The sequence below is a fragment of the Tachypleus tridentatus genome, chromosome 8 (assembly GCF_004210375.1).
Source record: "Tachypleus tridentatus isolate NWPU-2018 chromosome 8, ASM421037v1, whole genome shotgun sequence".
NCBI classification, from domain to species: Eukaryota; Metazoa; Arthropoda; class Merostomata; order Xiphosura; family Limulidae; genus Tachypleus; species Tachypleus tridentatus.
This window is the reverse complement of record NC_134832.1, coordinates 29,069,982-29,092,179: the sequence shown is the minus strand read 5'-3', so window position 1 is coordinate 29,092,179 and position 22,198 is coordinate 29,069,982. Positions and strand designations below refer to the sequence as shown.

General features: G+C 33.0%; 1 protein-coding gene across 1 annotated transcript in view; it reads right to left on the bottom strand.

The window, feature by feature from the left end:
* LOC143222060 (neurotactin-like) overlaps positions 1-22,198 on the bottom strand; it is a 41,838-nt gene that overhangs the window by 15,951 nt on the left and 3,689 nt on the right. The gene's annotated exons all lie outside the window — the stretch shown is intronic.

Sequence of the window (22,198 nt, the reverse complement as noted above, 5' to 3'; positions counted from 1 at the left end):
TTATATACACCAAAAATTCTATATAAAAAGTAACAGTTTCTGATGAATGTTTTTCTTATAAAATATTATACATTTACAGACCTGTTAAAGGAAGGAAACTTTGACGTAGAATTTATTCTTATGTGTTTAGGTAGACCTTAAAATCGATGAATTTACAGAATCAAATACAAAGATTATGTGTTGTTCATTAAAGAATTTCTATAGGTCCTCAATGGCAGTTACCACCGTGATGTTGAAACCTTCACAACAAACTAACTCCAATCAGTTATAATTTACATCAGAAAAGAATGAAACCAATATTTTTTTAAATATCATCCAGGCTTCCTGCAGTGAAATCGCTTGCAAGCATAGAGCAATTATTCCTATTGACAGGTGCTTTTGTTAATATCAAATAACACAACAACAGCAGGTGGCCGAGCGCGAAGATTAGCAAACGTTCACTGTGCCTTAAATGGAAAACATTCTTTGTCTAAAATTTTCATTAAATCAGCTTAGAAGCGGCTTATGTGGAGGAAATAGATTAGATAGAACATGTTGGGGCTATATAAAGAGGGACAATTTTACGGACAGTAAGTTTGCGGACTTACAATGCTAAAATTTGGAGTTCCATTCCAAGCGATGGATACAGCAGATAGCTCAGTGTGGCTTTGCTCTAAACAAATAAAAATAAACAACACATTATACAAAATCTCGATTGTTAAGCATGAATACGTCAGTTAAAAACACAACAAAAGTACAAAACAAATGGAACAAATTTCACTTGTAAACAAACATGAATATTATGCCTAAAGTAAATCGACTTTTGTTTGTTCAATGTAATGTGCGTGTACCACAAACTAAACGAAATACCAATTAGTTTCCCTGATACTAACGGAACATTAGACACAAGATGATTTGGTTTGTTTCTAATTTTGTGCAAAGCCACACGAGGATTATCTTCGCTAGCCGTCCCTAATTTTGTAGTGTGAGACAAGATGGAGGGCAACTAGTCATCATCACCCACCGTTAACTCTTGTGATACTCTTTTACCAATGAATAGTGGGATTGACCGTCACCTTATAACGCCCCCACGACTGAAAGATAGAGCATGTTGGTATGACGGGAATTTGAACCCGCAACCCTCAGATTACAAGTCAAGACATAAGATAAAGGTGTACAATTGGGTCCTCCAGCGACATATCTGCGAACTTACACAATTAGAAACCGGCAGATTTACTGTGATGGAAGGAAAACGAATACAGTTTTTTTTTTCCATGATTAAAAATTAGCAAACTAAGAATGAAAATGGTTATTTTTAATACACAATAAATAACAAAAGCATTAATTTGATCATGGTGAATTGTAATGTAAAGGGATATTTTAAAATATGTTCTTTTGTTGTTGTTATTTGAATATTAGATTACGAGTGAAAAGTCAATGGTTGACTGTATCACACACAACTCAGTGTTAAAGTAAATACCTATAGAAATAGCAGCCGTGTGCTCATCAGATAGCATCATGAACAATAATTTAAAAAGTTATTACGAAACCTTTTGTCAATAGTTAATAGCAAAATATGGCTATTTCTGTGACACATCATGTAATATATTGTGTAAAAAACTAAAAATATTTTGTCAATATTTAACAGGAAGATAACCATCCTTTATAATACATTCAGTAATATTTTTCAGTAGTCAACAGTAAAACTGTCATTTTCTATTACACATCATATATTTTGGCAGTAGTTAACAGTAGAATCACCATTTTCTATTACACATCAAGCTATATTTTGGCAGTAGTTAACAGTAGAATCACCATTTTCTATTACACATCAAGCTATACTTTGTCAGTAGTTAACAGTAAAATTATCATTTTTTATAACACATCACACAGTAGTTAAGATACCACCCAGTGGTCCAGCGGTATGTCTGCGGAGTTACAATACTATCATCCGGGTTCCGATACCTGTGGTGGGCAGAGCACAGATAGCCCATTGTGTAGCTTTGTGTTTAATTAAAAAAAGTAAGTACTTATTGTGTGTAATACGTCACAGTTTGATAACAACTAGCTAAATACATTTTTTGAAGAAGTAAAGTACGTTGTTACTACTGGCTACGAAAGAGCAATAACTAAACGAAAATAATTAAGATTAGTAACAGCAAAAAAAGTATGTAATTATTGAAATAGGTTTGAATGATTAGTGGAAAATATCTTAAACAAACACTATACTAAAAGATACAAATGAATTTTGCTGGATTTGATGTTAATAAACTACAGATGAATAACGATACACACAGGCAGGGTCAATGCGTTATCAAATTATATGTTAGTTTTTTTGTTTGTCGCATGGTAGTATACGTAATAACATTGATATTAGAGTTTTATTACCTTTGATAACTTCAGAGCTGAGTAAAACTAAACAAAAAGGACACAAATATCTAAGAGTGACGTATTTTTACAACCTACTTGTTTTATTTTGTTTTAGTGCGGACAAAACGAAAAGATAGTGAAAGCCAAATTATATTTTTCTTTCTTGTCTGCTGTAACTAGGAACCTAAAATAACGTCAGTTCGACACCCAGTTTTCAATTTTCCTGGATGGATTTTGGATAATAGAAGCAGCTGTTAAACTCACTATCTGTTAATTATTATTTTTCATTTGAAACCTACTTTCAGAACGTACTGACATCAAGGTAGAAACTTGCATACTGTTGGAAATTGCTTGAGATGTTCTACCACTTTTCTAATGTACTGAAGTGACGAATGAAGGCGTGGTATGAAAACACGAGAAGATTTTGTAATTATATCGCGTATCCAACAAGTAGGTTCTTGGTTCAAATGGTACTTGGTTTGAGGATCTCTCTCTCTCTTTCTGGTGTTTGGGTATATATATTTGTATACCCACGAGGGTCAGGTACACTAGACCTCTTCCTCCTTCCATAACTTTGTTGGAGTGGCCTGATTAATATATTACGAGTAAATACTGAATGGCTGGAATAATATGATAACTTTAGTCTGGTCATTTTCAGGGCAATGTCCATTTATATTGTTCTTTCATTTTTTTATTTTATTATTATTATTATTAATAAGTCTAGAACGTAGGTGGCCTGTTTCATTTTAGTTCTATTTAATTATTACTATTATTATTATTATTTTAAATAATTTTATCTTAGTGATCTGATGTACAAATTTAATGGGGAGAGGTGTTTAGGTCTCTCTTCATCGTATATACAATACCTGTCTAGTTCGCATAACAACTCATTTTTCGCCAATTTTTATCAAAATATTTTATTGTACTCTGCAGGAGTCTATCTGGTATTGTTTGTGTATTTGAGTAATTATGCATGAACTTTGACGAAGTGGTTTTAGGTATTCTGTATGATGATGTAATTAGTGTATTCTGTAATGTTTGGAGTTTGGTTTGAATTTGTTTTATACTTACATTGATCCATGCAGGAGCTGCATAATCTATTGCAGGTCTAATGTATGACTTGTATATTTTAATGATGTTTTCTGACGTTGTTCCGTAGTTTTTATCAGTTAGACTTCTAGCATAGTTTATTCTTCGCAAAATGTTTGTTTTTATGTTATTTACATGATTTATCCATGTAAGTTTTGAATCATACGTTAACCCTAAAATTTTGCAAATGTAGCAGTTTGGAGAAGCTTTCCGTTCATGCAGATCTGCGGTTGAACTTTTTGATGTTTCGTTGATTTTGAAAATATTACTAATTGTGTCTTCGCTGTATTTATTTTAATTATATATTTTTCACGATATTCACATAATCTATTTAGTTGTGGTTGTAAGTTAGTAGCTGCTATTTCTGGTGTAGGAGCACTTTTCCAAATTGCTACATCATCAGCGAACTGTGACGTGTATCAATGGTTTGGGTCTTTGAGTGGCATATTATTTACATACATGATACATGGTTTGAGGAGTTTACTTCTACGAAATAAATTTCAAATTATACACATGGCCCCAAAGAGCAAAGCATTTTAATGTATCAAAATGATGAAGACGCTAAACCCTCTAATTCATAATCCAGGCACGTTAATACTGGCCGACACCATAGTGACTTTCTTTTTTTCTTCCTTTACCGAGTAAAATTGAAGCACGCCTTAGAAGGCAAATTAACTCAAATTTAATATAAATATAAGGTAGAATGGACATTACTTAGATTAGAAAAATGCTTATAATTGTGTTTCTCGAGTTACATTTTCTATAATCACTAATTCAAGTACAGAATTGTTATTATTTTTCAGAAGATATGGCCCACGTCTTACGTCATACACTGAGCAATAAGCATTACCCCAGAGGCTACATCAAGCATTTCCCATGAGTGGTCAGAGAAGTTGTTTGTGCTCGGCATGCCATACAGATTACCAAAGATATGCACAGTTGGGAAAGGAGCAAATAAAAATTGGGTTAGCAGTATTAAGTTACAAGATAAGCTTCTGTAACTCGAATACAGTAAATATTGTAAATGAAACAACACTGAAAGACGCTATACACAGCAAAAATAATAAGCACCCCAAAATTACACCACACTTCAAGAAATAAAGTAAAAACTCAGTCGCAAATACTGTTTGAATTTCGCGTAGAGCTATCTGCGCTAGCCGTCCTTAATTTAGAAGTGTAAGACTAGAGTGAAAGCAGCTAGTCATCACCACCCACCGCCAACTCTTGGGCTACTCTTTTACCAAACATAATGGGATTGACCGTCACATTTTAACGCTCCCACGGCTGAAATGGGGAGCATGTTATCTGCGACGGAGATTCGAACCCGCGACCCTCAGATTACGAGTTGAACGCCTTAATCCACCTGGCTATGCCGGGCCCGTTGATTTATTAGACAAGTTACTTACAAAAGGAAAGATAAAAAATAGTGAAATAAAAATATCACAAAAGATTTTAAATATACAACTAATGAATGAGTTATATCAAAGCTATCCTGTATTTAATTGATGATAAAAATGAATTAAAAATAGAAACAAGAAAATGTTTAACTTCAAATACATAAATCTAAAAAACTTAACCGTAATTTTTTTTAAACAAAACCAAAAATTAAGCAGATAGTCATCTCCGCCTACCTCCAACTTTCGGGATATTTTTTTGCCAACGAATAATGGGATTGATCGTACCTTTACAACTAAGTAACTAAAAATATTAACTAGGAACTAAATACAGTAGCGTTAGAAATGACACAGTTAACAGTAACAAATAGACGAAGAGGTCTGGTGTTACGTTAAAGATTTCATGGTTTACATGCTATACAATCTTTTTTTCTTATTTTTTTGTGTACTACGAATTACTGAGTGAAAGCAATTATTAATGTAGCCTTTCATCGTTGACGCTGTGATTGTTTCTGAATGAGGGATAGGTTAAATCAAGAAAATGACAATCTAGACAATTATTTTGTTAACAGCCTGAGATTGTGTCCACTTATACCCCTCAGGAGCGACAAGAGAAGTTTACGCTCGGATCTGAGCTCTCTACGGTCATATCCAGGACTCGTACGTTTTTTGCATGATAAACGGCTAAGCCAGGTAGTTAATAAGCAGTGTTAAAATAAATAGATAAAAATATCCCTGCCCAAGTTCAGATGTGTTATTATATAAGTAAAACCAATGAGAGAAGTAAATAAAAAATTACATTTCATCAACTTAATCTCCTTCACACAGTTTAAAAGTTGTTCTCAATGAGTTGCAAATATTATACAAGTAATTTCAGCCATGACTACATCTGTCGCATCCGAGGTGGTCTAAAGAGTCCTGAAACAAAGAGCCTTGTCGGATATGAATATGACATATATAGTGTGGTCGACATGTTATGCTTTCCTGTTATTTACAAGTTCTTAATGACAAAAGAAAGAAAACAACACTCTCCTGCGATATGAAGGTTTAAAGTGGTTCTAAATGAAATAGTTAAATTTGTAGGAACTAGAGGTATCATAGTTAAGGCTAATTCTTGGAAACACGACCGTGACGCTGTGATCTACATGTTTACCGAAGTATTTCGTTCAAGGAAAATTCCTAACTATTACATATACCATGCCGCCATGGAAAGGCTTGTGACTGAAATATCTTTTACAATCTCTGCTAAAGAAGGCTGTTTGTACAGCGAGATTATTATAAGAAGATAAAAAAACCTTTGGGAGAAATGAGATTCCAGTGATCTCCAAGCGAAAAATTCTCTCAGTAGAGTGTTTACGGCAACAATATGCTCTGAAGCTACGAAAAAACGCTCGAAACCTATCAGAAACAACGCCCTCATTTGCATGAAGTCTCTGGATTCACAAGGAAGCCCTCACCAAACATTAACAAACCTCAGCTGAATTCTGATCGATAATAAGATCTGTTTGGAACTAAGTAAGAAACAATTCTACTAGAACTTCCTGGATACGGGACGAGGAAAACGAAATACTGAGTAATAAAAATTTGCATTTTGGAGGAAAAAGTCGTATAAGCTATTTATTTGAGAACTTATGTACTAGGAAGGTTTAGTTTATGATGTCAAATAACATTACCATAAAACTTAAGACTTGAAACTAATCCATAGAATAAAATGTGCGTAATGCTAATTTGCTTTATTTTGTTGTTTTCATCAGCTATTATTGAATAAAAGCAAAATTGTAGACATAGTTTTGTAACATAAGTGTGTTACATCGACCCAAGATACTTTGTCACCAGTGTTGGGCCCGGCATGGCCAAGCGTGTTAAGGCGTGCGATTCGTAATCTGAGGGTCGCGGCTTCTCATCCCCGTCGCGCCAAACATGCTCGCCCTTTCAGCCGTGGGGGCGTTATAAAGTTACGGTCAATCCCACTATTCGTTGGTAAAAGAGTAGCCCAAGAGTTGGCGGTGGGTGGTGATGACTAGTTGCCTTCCCTCTAGTCTTACACTGCTAAATTAGGGACGGCTAGCGCAGATAGCCCTCGAGTAGCTTTGCGCGAAATTCAAAAAACCAAACCAAAAACCAGCGCTGTATAACTAGATCTTTAAATGGAAGCGACTCATGCAAGAAAGTAATATATTGTTAATATTAGATATATTAAATAGATTAAATGTGGTTTAAATGGGTTACCTATAAAGATGACAATGTGTGAGACAGAGCCAGAAGCAGGAGTGACATCAGATGACATTTTCTTTCTGAGCTGTATGTATGTGTGCTTTCTTATAGCAAAGCCGCATCGGGCTATCTGCTGAGTCCACCGAGTGGAATCAAACCCCTGATTCCTGGCGTTGTAAATCCAGTAGACTTACTGCTACTTTCTTAGCTGAGCTATGAAAAATGAACTCTGGATATGTTTGTTTGTTTGTAGTGATGCATAAAGCTACGCAATGGGCTATCTGTAATAAGCAGACTGGAAGTATTGAAACACGATATTTAGCGTTATAAATTATAAGACTAACTGCTGAGATATTGGAGAGGGGGGATGACTTTGGGAACGAGAATGGCCGAATGAAGGGAAGAGGATATTTTTCGTTTCTATTTATTGATATTATTTCTCGTTCACTGCTTATTTGGCACATTTCAATAATAAATGTTTATTTACAACTAAAAAAATAGATAACTGTCTCAGGGAGTACTGCGTATTATGGGTTCGAATTTCTCCATTTAATATTTTTACCTTTTCAGCCGTGTAAGAATTAAAATATTTCGATCAATCCCACTATTTATAGGTAAAGAGTATCTCAAAAAGTGTTGGTGTGTGTTGTTGACTAGCTGTCACCCTCTAGTATCTCATTTCGTGAGTAGCTTTGCTCAAGTTCGACAAACAAAGTACCTCAGTTAATTCCACACGCGTGAGACTAGCTCCCTCGTGCCGATAGTACTATGATTGGTTTATATCTTACAATTTCCAAGAGATGACGTAAGGATTCGCTGGCTGTGGTTAATAGGTGCTTGCATTCCAAGCTTCAAGCTAACGTTCGTTTCTGCGTGTTGGTTACTATTTTTTAGGTTGCTTCCTTTGGAAGCAGGTAATGGGAAAGTACAAGCACTGCAAAATACATTTTTATTTCTCGATAATCTTAACTTTGAAAATTGTGCATATTAAAGGCTTCTCATATCATTCATGCTGTAAGGAAAACAAATATTGAGAGAAGTTTTTATTTTATTTATTGCTGTACAAAGACTGGAGGTCCTAAAAACTGATTTTTTTTCTGTAACTTCACACTTGTCAAAACTAAACAATACTGGAAATTAAAAGATTACAGACTTGTCTTAGAGTTGTATAAATGTCCAGGATAAAGCAAAGTATTTGATATTTTTAATTCTGGAGAAAAGTATTAAGCGTCCATATTTTAAGCATCAGGAGCAAACTATATAAACAAAAATAGACAACAATAGCCTTTCTCTTCTTTAATTGTGGCTATAAATCTACCATTTTGTTTCAGTGTTAGAAAGCTAAAACATTCCATAGATAATTAATGAAATGATAGAAAAAAATTTAAGATCTAAACTTAATTGTTACCAGTGAGCGCTAATATGATATTTGCATAATGTTCAACGTGATCACTATTTATATCCCCTGCTGGCTATGGCCAAGAGAGAATGTAATGCGAAAGCTGAACAATGATATTTGAGTTGCTATATTTTTGGTCTGTTAACTCAACATGAACTCGGTTCCTGAGAACTATGTCATAACCTTTTTGTCCTTGTTATAGTTTTCATGTTATAATTTTTAAATTAGTAAGTCTATGTTCACGAAAGTTGCCAGATTAACAGTAAACGTTACAATACTTTCACATGCAAAATATCGGAATTTTAAAATCAAGTTTTAAGGTTCGCCAAGCAATGTTTTATCATGTCGTTTTTTGTATGATGCCTATCCAACATGCGAGGTAACTTTTAATGATTTTAAAATTACAAATACTATTATGCATCAGAAAATTTTCAAATTTCACATGTGATATCCTTATAATGTCGAAATTGGTATTAAATGTTTCTTAATTTCATATTTTATATGCTGTTTTTTTTCACTAACAAGTCTCTGTAATGTTCGGTTGATTTGACCGTTATAAAAATAAGAAAATTAATACAAATTTGGCAGTTTTTGTTCCAGAATGACGAAGAATCATATCATTTAAAACCTAAATATTTACAGTAAACAGCTTAAGTTTCACAACATTATACATTTAAACATATATGACCTGACATGGCCAGATGGTTAAGGCACTGGAGTCTTAATATGAGGGTCGCGGGTTCGAATCCCCATCACACCAAACATACTCGCCCTTTTAAACGTGGGGGCGTTGTAATGTGACGGTCAATCTCACTATTCATTGGTAAAAAAGTAGCCTAAGAGTTGGCAGTGGGTGGTGATGACTAGCTGCTTTCCCTCTAGTTTTACACTACTATATTAAGGACAGCTAGAGCAGATGGCCCTCGAGTAGCTATGCGCGAAACATTATTTTTTGTTATATTAACCTTTCAGTCGTGCCTGGTTAATAAAACGAAAGTTACAATGACGAGGCGCACGTACACTCATGTTACCATATCCAACACTATAAAACTGACCTTTAGTCTTCACAAAGTAACTCGTCTTGGCTGCGTTTTAATGGACTAGTTAGTATTCTATAAAATACAGTAATTTCAATTATTATACATTATTATACATAGATTATTACTATATACAAACTAGTGGTTAAACTTATTTTTCTTAAAACAGAACAGTAAATAAAGAAATAAAGCAAAGAATTCTCTTCTAATTGCTAACTTTGTACTCATTCGCTGCTTCTCGTAGCTTGTTGTGTCTTAGGAAATTTCGCTCCTGGAGGATGTGAAAAAATAATATACTTCAAGTTTTATATGTACATTTAAAGAACAAAAATTTCTTAAATAGCTATACCGATAGCATAAAACTCCATTGTAATTTATCAACTTTAACTAAGCTGTATTTCGATCTAAAAAATTATTAAGTTAAAGAATCAACTTACGAGCACGAAGCTGTGTCTCGAATGAAAGAGAGAGGTGAGCTGGGCAACTCTGTTTGGTTCAGGACGTTAGCGATATCTCAACAAATAGAAAAGATAGGTAGTTCTTATTTTACATTTTAGCTTGTCAATATCGGTAACATGAGTTTTTAATCCGTATGAAACTTTGTATTTTGGTATCACAAGCATCCAATTTAAACCATTGCTGCATTCAACATACCACGTAACACACAAAAGTCACTGAAAATGTTTATTATTTCAGCTGCGAAGACAGTTAATCCGACTTTTCGATTGCAAAACAGTATCAAAAGAGTTTGCAGTGGATAATGTTGACTACCTGATGTGTTCACTGTAGGAACTCAATCACCAAATTGTAGCTTTGTATATCTGAAGACTGTACCGCAAGGGACTTCAAACTAGAATTAATCCAGTCTGCATTATTTCAAACTAATTGTTTTTTGTCGATGTTTGTTTTAGAGCAAAGCTACATTGGACTATCTAACGAGTCCACCTTTGGTAATCGAATCTCGAATTTTAGTGTTATAAATCGGAAGACTACCCACTGTGTCACTTTAAACCAGAATAAACCAATCTTCATTATTTTAAACTAGTTGAGATTGCTACAGCTATTGACATTTCTGGTGCTGTCTAGAAGTTGGCCAGAAAGAAACGTGCTCCTTTTACTCTAACACAACATAAAGTAGACAGTTTCGTTTCCAGTGTACAAATAATGCACAACTAAAACATACAATATGTTCCTCTCTACAAGAGCACCATCTATCAATAAGCGTGATGACATAGTAATAGGTTTTGGACATTCCTCGATACCTACTGACGACCGGTGTAACTTTACTGAGGTGAATAGTGGTGCTTTTGGCAGTAGCTCCGAGTGATTTGAAACACATTAAGAAGTAACTGTAACTGCACACAAACATTGGTCTGACTAAGAAGTAACTGTAGTTGTACACAAACATTGTTATGGCTAAGAAGTAACTGTAGTTGTACATAAACGCTGGTCTGACTAAGAAGTTTAACTCCATACAAACTCTGGTCTCACTAACAAGTAGCTGTAGTTGTACAGAAACAGCTTGTAGTTTGACTGAAAAATAGTCGTAGATGTAAAAGAATAAATATTAATGCGAGTAAGCAATAACTGATGGAACTACGTTTTAGCAGAATTTTTAAGAAGGATTAGTTATATAGCATCAACTTTTAGTAATGATTTTTAAACAGGGAATTGCCAAGGAAGTCCTATCTCCTCAAGTGCATAGAGCGTATAGGCATCGTCTAAACACATTCTTAAGGAAACCACCCATCAACATGTTCCCTGGGGAAGAAGAGATTCTAAAACAAAACAAGGCGTACCTGTTGTAAAGTTAAGATTAATCGATGACTTGTGAACTAGTAAGTGTTATTTTATTAAGAATAATATTGGAATTATTATATAAATTTCAGGTTACTGGGATTGTTAAAGACTCATCCGCCACTTAGAAGTTTGCTGAACATTTTATAGATTGTTGAGATTTGTGAAATTATATAAAATATATTGTTTCTTTTAAAATAAAAAAATATTTTTAATAATTTTTATTTCATTTTATGAGTGTTAAAAAAAACAAAGAAATTCGCCATATATATATATATATATATATATATATAGTGAGAGAGTTTAAAAGTGCAAGCTAGAGTCATCTCTACTCGTAATGAAATTATAAGAACTGAACTCATGTACATATTTTGGTGTTGATGTTTTTATACATATATTATTTGAAGCTATACATACATACATATATATATATATCATGATAACCGGAGTAGCTTACATGTCACCCAAACTACTATTCCTAGTTCTGGAGAGAAAACGTATAAATAGTCCTGAACATGTGTATAGGTAATGGTTGTAATAATCTTGACTTGGGTTTAAAACCTCCAGTTTTATTTGGATTTCAGGACATTTAAATCCACTTCGTCCTATAACGGAAGTGTTGAATCCGTGTAAAACTTTAATACGAGAAAGTAAAACTAAAGCAACCATCTTTCTTGAAACAACCACTATATATATATATATATAAATCGAATTATGTTATTGCAGTTCCTAATAAAACTAAGTTGCTTAAGCGAGATTTATTTCATGACTGTTGCTTTTCAATCATTTGGTTATTACGAAACGTTTCTATCACCATAACTTGCCAACTCGACTATTACAGATTTACCAGATCATTCTACATGGCACGTGTCTAGAGTATATAAAAGTAATGTGTTTTTGTTTTTGAAATCCAGTCATAAGTGAATTGTGAAATCTAAATTACTATTTTGTAAAAAAATAGCAACATATCTAAAGGATTCTATCGCTAAAACCGGGTTTTGATACCTGTGGTGAGAGCAGCACAGATAGCTTAATGTTTAGTTTGTACTTAACGATAAAAGAAACAAACAAGGAAAACTATATTTATTAGATATCCTAGAGACCCCCAGTGGCACAGCGGCATGTCTGCGGACTTACAACGCTATAATCTAGACTAGGGTACCCGTAGTGAGCATAGCACAAATAGCCCATTGTGTAGCTTAATGCTTAATTACAAATAACAACAACTATCCTAGAATACTTACTAGTTTTGGTTGATGCGATATTAGTTCTATAATATTACTTACGGTAAAATCTTAATTCTGAAAACGACGTTTTGAAATAAAGACCACATGTAAAATAAAACTTAAATGTGATAGATAGAATAACTCATTTGTTAGTATATTTTGATGACCACAGTATCTGCACAGAATATAATCTATATAATAACTCAGGTTTGCAAGCAAATAAATAATTTGGTATAAATATTGATATGATTTAAAACGACTTGTGTGACTAAGTATAACCTCAATGAGAAAGAAATAGGATGTGTTCTATTTTCACTGAATGTCTTTATGAAGAATGCACCTGGTTTTGCTCTAAAGCGAAGTATACATAAGCGTGTAGTAAAGCAGTGATAAAGGTAATAAATAAGAAAACATAGTAACTATCTTTGTAGTATACTCGATAACTAGACTAGTGTTCATCGTATTATGTAAATATCAGAGCGAAGTAGAAGTGTGAAGTCATAAGTTGTGTTCGTTAAACAGTTGTGTACGGTATGCGCATAGCAAGAAGCTTAATGTACCTGTTAAACAAATGGTAATCAAACCAACGTACAAGATAGCCAGATTGGTTCTGGAAACTAAATGGAAATCAGATCTATAAACACTTTATAACTGAGTCTATTCTAGCACTTTTCAGGCAACAGTTACAACATCAGTAACCCATGAGCGTGTGCATGCGTACAACGTGATGCTATTTGTTTTCATGCATGTGGTCAACCCCTATCATGTAACCACCATAGATTGCTATGATTTGAAAGATTAAAAACAAAATTACTGTAATTAATCAAACCTTCAATATTACAGGTAAACGAGCATCTGGTTAATGAATTACAACACAGACAAGCAGGTAAGATTGGATGTACTTATATCAAGTTTTTTGTAATAAAATAAATTATTTATGCAAGAGATTTAAATGAATGTATTAATATTATACTTAAGTCGTATTATATACGTGATAAAAATCGTCAAACACTTAACATCCGATTGTTTGCTACAAAAGAACTGTGTTGCTGAAACACTGACGTACACATGGCCAAATGAAGACAGATAGAAATAAAAGAAATAATAACAATAACCTTGTAGTAACTGAACACCATTAGATCTTAAAAGTTGCAAATTAAAAATAATATATTTATTCAGACACATACAAATACTTTTTTCCCTTTTTTTTTGATTTGTCATGTATATTACTGCCACCAGGAATTCGATATTTATAAGCTTCCAATTTTTCCTATCTTAGGCTAAGGTTATTTGCCATAAAGAGTTTATTTGCTTGGCCCTATTTCTGTTTAGTTAGTCCCATGGAAAAATATAGCACAGATATATATAAAGTGTTACTACTTGGAAATTAATATTCCCTTGATGTGGCATGGGAATTATCAGTGAAGTATATAATCTAGGGTAGTAAGACATCGCACTAAGATTTCAGTTTGATTTGATACTATGGTATACCCATACTCATTTTGTTTGTATAAGAGAAACAGCTATCTCTGTACTTTTAGATTAAATAAAACAGTTGCCTTTTCCTTTGTTTTCACAACCAGCAAAGTTAGATTAGAGCTCAGAAGCTGGTCAGTATTGTGGCCAGTAAGAATAAAAAGTTTCTTGTATTATACAAGTATTTGAGCCTGCTCATTTTACTCTCTAACAACCAAACACATTTAATTTCATGTTACTGTTATACTTATATTTATCTATTAGTTACAGTTGCACCAACATATAACATGAACTAAACTGTTTTGGTGCTTGTGCCAGAAATGTTATTGATAATGTTTGCGTTGCATGTGCTTCTTTGTTTGATTCGATTTCTTGTTATGTGTAAATTTTGTAATACATGATAAAGGAAAGAGGGAAGATACAGTTGAGGTAATGATATGATCCGAGAATTTGTCAAGGATTAGGAAAGTACTTTTCCAAAACCAAGGGTTTTTGCGAGCCATGGCTAGAACTATGACTTTTTGTTCATATCATGGATTATGGGTTTAAGAGAAGCTAACGTAAACCACTGATGCTGCAGAAACTCATGCTCTAGTGATTACTCATCATACGGAGAATTAAAGGATGGGAAGGATAAGTTATGGAGATATAGTCATCCTAAGGTCAAATATTGGTCTCTATGAGACTTCAAGGTATCAGGCATTGGTCAGTTACATCTGGCCAGGAAAGTAAGTGAGGCATGTATAACGATAAACTTCAGCAGAAAGATTTAACACACCACAAGGAACAGCATTAAAGACCTCACAGTGATTTGGAAGGAAGTTAGATCTTTCAAAAGAACAAGACGTACCGGTAATGTTTTCGCACTGCACCCAGTGTTCAATTTGATACCATGATATTATGTGAGACAATAGAGTTTTCTGGATCTTGTTATCATGACAGTAACACGTATACAACAGAAATTACTATCAAAAGAATGTCTGGTACTTAGTGGAAGAAGTGTTTGATTCGTTTGTAGATTACCAAATCATTGGATGTGGTTGTATATATTAGTTTGTTAGAGAAAACCGATTGATCCACTTTATGTTCGAGCTAACATTGCTAAGTTCTTGCTGCAGCTGATCCATTTAGTTTAAAGTAATGAAGCCTTCGTCTGGTGCAATTTCTGGTTTGGACTAAAGGAGCTATTACCTTGCCACAGAAAAACGATAGTAGTTTTAAATAATAACTGGCTTAGCATTACGTGGTATATGTCTTTAATGATAGTTCAGACTTAAGCTATCATTTCAGAGAATATCAACTCAATTCTGACAAGATCTACTTATATTTGGTTTATTGACAAACAAACGATTGAGATAAATGATATTCTTTGCTTTACAAGCTATCCAGTAATGGTTTAAGGTAGATTCGTACAGGTTATCTTATAATCGCATTGTATGAAGCAACTAGTGCAGGCAGTTGAACGATAAATAAACAACTGGAAAGGAGTTGTGAGCTTGTGGCCTTTACAAACTATCAAGCAATATTAGTGTAATAACTATTTAATCTCTCTAGTGATTTATGAATATAGATATGACATCTGTGGTCATCAAATAAAATCTCAGAACACTAACAGTAGATTTCGACTTCTGTTAATCCATGGAACCTTCAACACACCAACAGCTTGAAAGAACTTTATAATCCTTAGTTGCATGGACTCAGATAATGTTCTTTTGTAAACATTGATGGACACTTGTTTGTTACACCTTCATAAATAATTGAGTGAGTTATCTGAAGTGACCTTGTATTGTTCCGTGCTGCAAACGCATACTCGTGTAGTTTCGGGAAGTGAGCCCTAACATATCATTAGAAAGTTACGTGAACTTCTACATCTTGACACAAATTAACAAATGGCGTAATAGATTTGGCAGCTTGATAGAAGCTGCATTCTTCTGCTCCAGTGTCTTATGATACTTTGTGCAACAAAATCTACAGGCATAGGTGGGAGTCTTAAGCGTGGCACAACTCGGTCTCGTTTATTGTTAACGTTTACTTGATATAGTAAGTTTTCTTAACCCTAAATGGCAGTGTTGGGCTAGTTACTGTTCTATGCTGTCGAAATGTGTTTATTGTGATCCTTGAAATTCCATTCATTAACCTGTATGAGTAACGATACATACTGTAGCTGAAAACATAAAATATGATTGAGATAGTGAATTAAGGTAAGAACAACCACTTTAGTTTGTGATAAAATTCGAAGTGGAATTCCATTGACACTACAGCTTAGCATCTAAAAGACGTATATACACTCAGAGCACTGGAACTGCAACAAAAGATGGTTGATATTGCAAACGAAGTACGTGACTGTTAATGTCCATTACTACACCAATATTTAGTTATGTGTGAGTGAATTTTATTATTTACATGACTTTAATTACATATAGACAAACCTGTATGAATTTAATCATGCAAAATATTCAACAGCGTGGATATTTCAGGCAAATAAAGGATATGACTTTAACACTGAAATATGTATATGATTTATAAGGATTATAGTTGTAGAAATTTAAAAAAAAGTATCATCAAACATTAGAAATGCAGTTGTCAAAAATAACGCTTCATTTAACAAGTTATTAGGTCTATTGTTCCATCAAACATTGGACAAGACAATTCTCAGAATAATGCAAAATGCGTAAAGTTGATAGTTCTATTGTGGTGTCAGACATTGGACAAGACAGTTTCTAAGGATAATGTAGCATGTTTTAAGTTGCCCAATCTATTGTTCCCTCAACCATTGGACAAAAAAGACAGTTCTAAAATATCATACACCAAGTTGCAAGATTTAATGACTAAAAACATTACATTGTATATGAACCACCAACACAATACTTTAGTTGAAGGAATCATAAACAGTCCCATGTGTTTAACTACAATATCTCACACTTATGGATGACTGGTTATGGGTGTGTGTTTGTGTGTGTTTTCTTATAGCAAAGCCACATCGGGCTATCTGCTGAACCCACCGAGGGAAATCGAACCCCTGATTTTAGCGTTGTAAATCCTTAGGCTTACCGTTGTACTAGCGGGGGACTACTGGTTATGGAATTATTTGAAAGCATTGGAATACCATGATCATTCACAGACACCTGTTGATTTTAATAATGGCACGCAGCACCAAATTCTTGATATTCACAATAGTCATTTATACACAACTAGTTATACACCATGTGTTGCCACATTTGGAAACTTATTTTTCTAGAACAGTAGTGGATATTATGGACACTTAGCATACAGAGATAAACTAGTCAAGTAAAATTTTAAAGACGATTTTTTACACGTTAATTTCAAAAGAAAGTTATTCTAAATATTAATATGATTATTCTTGACATGGCGTCATTTAAGCACAAGAATGACACAAATGGCAAAATATACAATCTCTGGAAATGTGTTTCCCATAATAAAAGGTTGCTTGAGTATTGTACACCACACTGAGTGAAAGTGGCTCACTGGTAAAGAAATAATTTGCTCTTGTATCAACTGAAATATTCGACTTAGTTCTTAAAAAGTAAAATCACAAATCCTGATTCATTAAGAATGATAAAAAACAGTGTAAATATCGCTTTAAGTCGTTTTGATCGAGAAATTAGTTTTGATTTGTATAAGTTTCCCGAAATCTATGGATATCACTTGACGTTTTATCTGGACAGTTTTATATTAATTAACTACATTTAGTTTGAATTTTTACACATTATTTTGTGTTGACAACATTAATGCAATTTTGAATTTATTTGATCTATCATAATTTCATTTATTTATTAAGACAATATTCAACTCAACAATTCTTATGGTGTTAATGCCTTTTCTTGGCTAACGAAGCTTAATTATGATTAATATATTATACATATCACGGGGCTTGTTTGCTTTTTCTTGAGGCCGTAGTTGCTTTTGTGCAAGAGCGAGCATGTTTTAAATTTAAATTCAGTTTTGTTAAGCTTCATGGCTTATTATGCTTATTATGGATATTAATCCTTGTAGTAAAAACAGTGCAGATAGTCACTCTGCAAATTTGCACTGCCAGACTTATTTTGATTTATTTTATTTAACTACATTTTTTGAGATATATTTTGTGTTATCCACGCAAACTAAGTTTCAATTTTCACATTCACTTCATGTTGTTTTGTATTAACCTTATTTTAAATTAATTATTCTATATTTCATTTACTTCTGAGTTATATCCAGATTAATACCATTATGGCCAAAATTCAGTTATATTTACTTAATTCTCTGTTCTGTTTACTTTATTATATCCTGTATATTTCACGAAACCTTGTATGCCATTTATGACAATGACTAAGGGAAATAATAATTATGTTATTTGATATATATCATTACTTTTAAGGATTTTTTAGCATAGAAAAGTCATGAGGTAAGAAAGAGAGGTGTAAATATAAACGTTGAAAACTTTTAAATATCACCCTGTTATAACTAGAAAATAATGTGTCTTTATTCGTATACATTCAGGTAATTGTTTTAATAATTTCTGTGCTAATGTTGTGCAGGTACTTAACGTTAATAATTATATATTTGCATTCTTCTACATATCAAGATAAGCATTGCATGCCACAGTGGTCATTTCGTAGAAATCATACCAATATTGAGAGGTGGTGCAGAGATTTGTACAAATTAGTATGAGCTGATAGTTAATTTCTCCTTGAAAATGAACTTTAGAATCATTACTTACATATAGAACTTAGAAGTGTAATGTGTCACACAAGAACGTTGATCTTACTAAAAATAACAGCATAGACACAACTTTTGTGTTTCTTTTCCATGGAAGGTGTAATTCTCTCAGTTTTCTTGGAATACAGAAACCTTTTGCTTTTCTTCTAGCTACAGCAATCACAGAAGATACAACAAAACAGAAAAGATGGTCAGTATTATTCTTAAACCCCGACTCAATCAGTGTTTAATAAACATTTTGTTTGATACTGGTGTTTGATATCTTTTTCATTTTATTCCAATTTTAATCTCCCATAAACACGTTTTCAAATTTTATGTGATTGAAATATTTAATATTTATTAGGTAATTCTAGGTTTACTTGCGAATTTGCACACATTCAGGGTAAAATAATTGGTTCTTTTTACTGTCTTTACGCATTTAGCACCAATGCAGTAAATCTGTCGTCAGCGCAACAAGGAATAGTAAACAAATAAGAACTGAAATATGTATATTAATATACACAATCGCTATTAACTTTTGGCAGACCAAGTAAGGGTTATTACAACCTTGGTCATCGAGCTATAACGTAAACGCTCACGTGTTGCTTTTTTGTAGTAGTGGTTATCTAGAATGACTTACTCATATTTCTTATGGCCTGTTCATTTAACTCTCATGGGACACCTAAGCTATATTATTCTACCGTAAATCTAGCAACAGTATCTGTAGGTTCCCTTTATATTTATGTTTGTTTTTCTTATAGCAAAGCCACAACTATCTGCTCAGCCCACCGAGGGGAATCAAAACAAAGCCTTGATTTTAGCGTTGTAAATCCGGAGACATACCGCTGTACTAGAGGGGGGCTTATATTTATGTAGTGTAAACAATACGATCATTAACCCTATAATTTATGGTCGAATAATTTTCTAGGTAGGGACAACCGATGATGCGATATTATTTCTTGCTTTGACTACAAATATACACATATGAAATTAGAGGAACAATAAAAACCACTACTAAAGAGAAACATGCCAGTTTGCCATAGCATGTTGTTCTAAGAATAAAGACACAATGTAAAAATAACCGACATTCTGGCGACCGAGTAAATAAAACAGATACTGAGCCTTAATTCATTAGTTATAAAAATTATTTTAAGAACGTCACTTCAGTCCAAGTAACAAAAAGTATATCAACTTGAAGGAGGACCGCAACTTCAAACAAATTGGTTTACGTCAACTCAGTAAGGTCGATAACATTGGACGCTACACGCTAGAAACAATTATTCTGAAGTAAAGAAAATTACAGTTTATTCAACCCGGCTGTATTACTGAGCTAGTCACACTGATCGCTTATTAGTCTTCAAGTAATCGCGTTATACATATAGAGAAACTACCTCACTGTAATGACGTATCAAGTAATAAAATAAAAAACAGATAAAAGTCTAAAATCAGTGTGAATGTTCAGTACAAAAACCCTAACTTCGGTATTTCATAGAAATAATAAGGAAATAACACGGAAGAGCGATTTCAAAAGAATTCATAAAATCGGATGGATGAAATAGACGAATACTGGAACCTTTAGTATTTGTAGGAAGAGAATCAGAAAGCTAATAACTGAGATGAATAAAACTAAAATAATCTTCAGGAAATAATGCACTGTAAAACATCTAAATCAACAACAATCTTTATATAAATTTTTAGTCTTGGTCAGTATGTACAAAATTTCAACTCTGAAACAGTCTAAATCGTTAAACCGATCAGTATTACAAAAAACTAATTATAGTTATTATTAGTCTTAACAAATCCTTGTTAGTATCAGTCTGAAGATACATAGTCACATTCAAAATAAAAATCAACAGCTTATAGTCAGGACAATCCGCAATCCAAGAAAATTTAAGGTGCCACTTTAAAAGACTTCAGTCAGCTTTATTATGGACAAATTATTAGTGAGTACAATTTGAAAAAATTCGTCTTTAGTATTATTAATGTATACAAATACCGTACCAGCATTAACTTCCACAAGTTAACATTTGCTACAATCTAAATATAACTGTTTAATAATTACCTCATAAAATTCTAATTCGTTATCCATGTGAATAAATCCTTTGTCAGTATCAGTCTAAACAAAACCCACTAGTCAATATCAACATGAAAACAAAATACTAGCCATTATCAATATGAACACATCTTTTGTCAGTATCAGTCTAAACAAGACCCACTAATCAGTATCAACATGAAAACAAAATACTAGCCATTATCAATATGAACACATCTTTTGTCAGTATCAGTCTAAACAAAACCCACTAGTCAGTATCAACATCAAAACAAAATACTAGCCATTATCATCATGAACACACCTTTTGTCAGTATCAGTCTAAACAAAACCCACTAATCAGTATCAACATGAAAACAAAATACTAGCCATTATCAATATGAACACATCTTTTGTCAGTATCAGTCTAAACAAAACCCACTAATCAGTATCAACATGAAAACAAAATACTAGCCATTATCAATATGAACACATCTTTTGTCAGTATCAGTCTAAACAAAACCCACTAATCAGTATCAACATGAAAACAAAATACTAGCCATTATCAACATGAACACACCTTTTGTCAGTATCAGTCTAAACAAAACCCACTAATCAGTGTCAGTATCAGTCTAGTAACTAAAATCCACTAATCAGTATCAACATGAAAACAAAATACTAGCCATTATCAATATGAACACATCTTTTGTCAGTATCAGTCTAAACAAAACCCACTAATCAGTATCAACATGAAAATCAAAATACTAGCAAAATACTAGCCATTATCAATATGAACACATCTTTTGTCAGTATCAGTCTAAACAAAACCCACTAGTCAGTATCAACAAAACCCACTAGTCAGTATCAACATGAAAACAAAATGATCTTTTGTCAAAAACAAAACCCACTAATCAGTATCAACATGAAAACAAAATTCTAGCCATTATCAATATGAACACATCTTTTGTCAGTATCAGTCTAAACAAAACCCACTAGTCAGTGTCAACATCAAAACAGGATACTAATCATTATCGATGTAAAGAAATCCTTAGCAAATATAATTCAAAAAAAATCCTAGCCAATAGTAAATTAAATAAATCCTTAGTCAATATAAATTTTAAAAAAACATTGTCTTAACACAAACAAAGATTTAGTCAACATCAGTTGAAACAAAATTCTAATCAGTTTTGACTTCAACAAACCTTTAATCCTTATTAATCTAAAATGTCCTTAGTCGATATCAATCTAAACAAAATCCTAATGAATATTAACGTTAATAAATCGTTAGTGAATATGATCTAAAAAAAATCCTGGTTAATATAAAGTGAAAAAGTTGTTCGTTAATATCAATCTAAGTATTACTCTAGTTAGTATCAATATGAACAAGATATTAGTAGATATCAGTGTGAACAAGCTTTGCCGTTATTAATGTAGACAAAATCATTAGTCAGTACTATCTAAATAAAATCCTAGTCACAACAGTGTGAAAA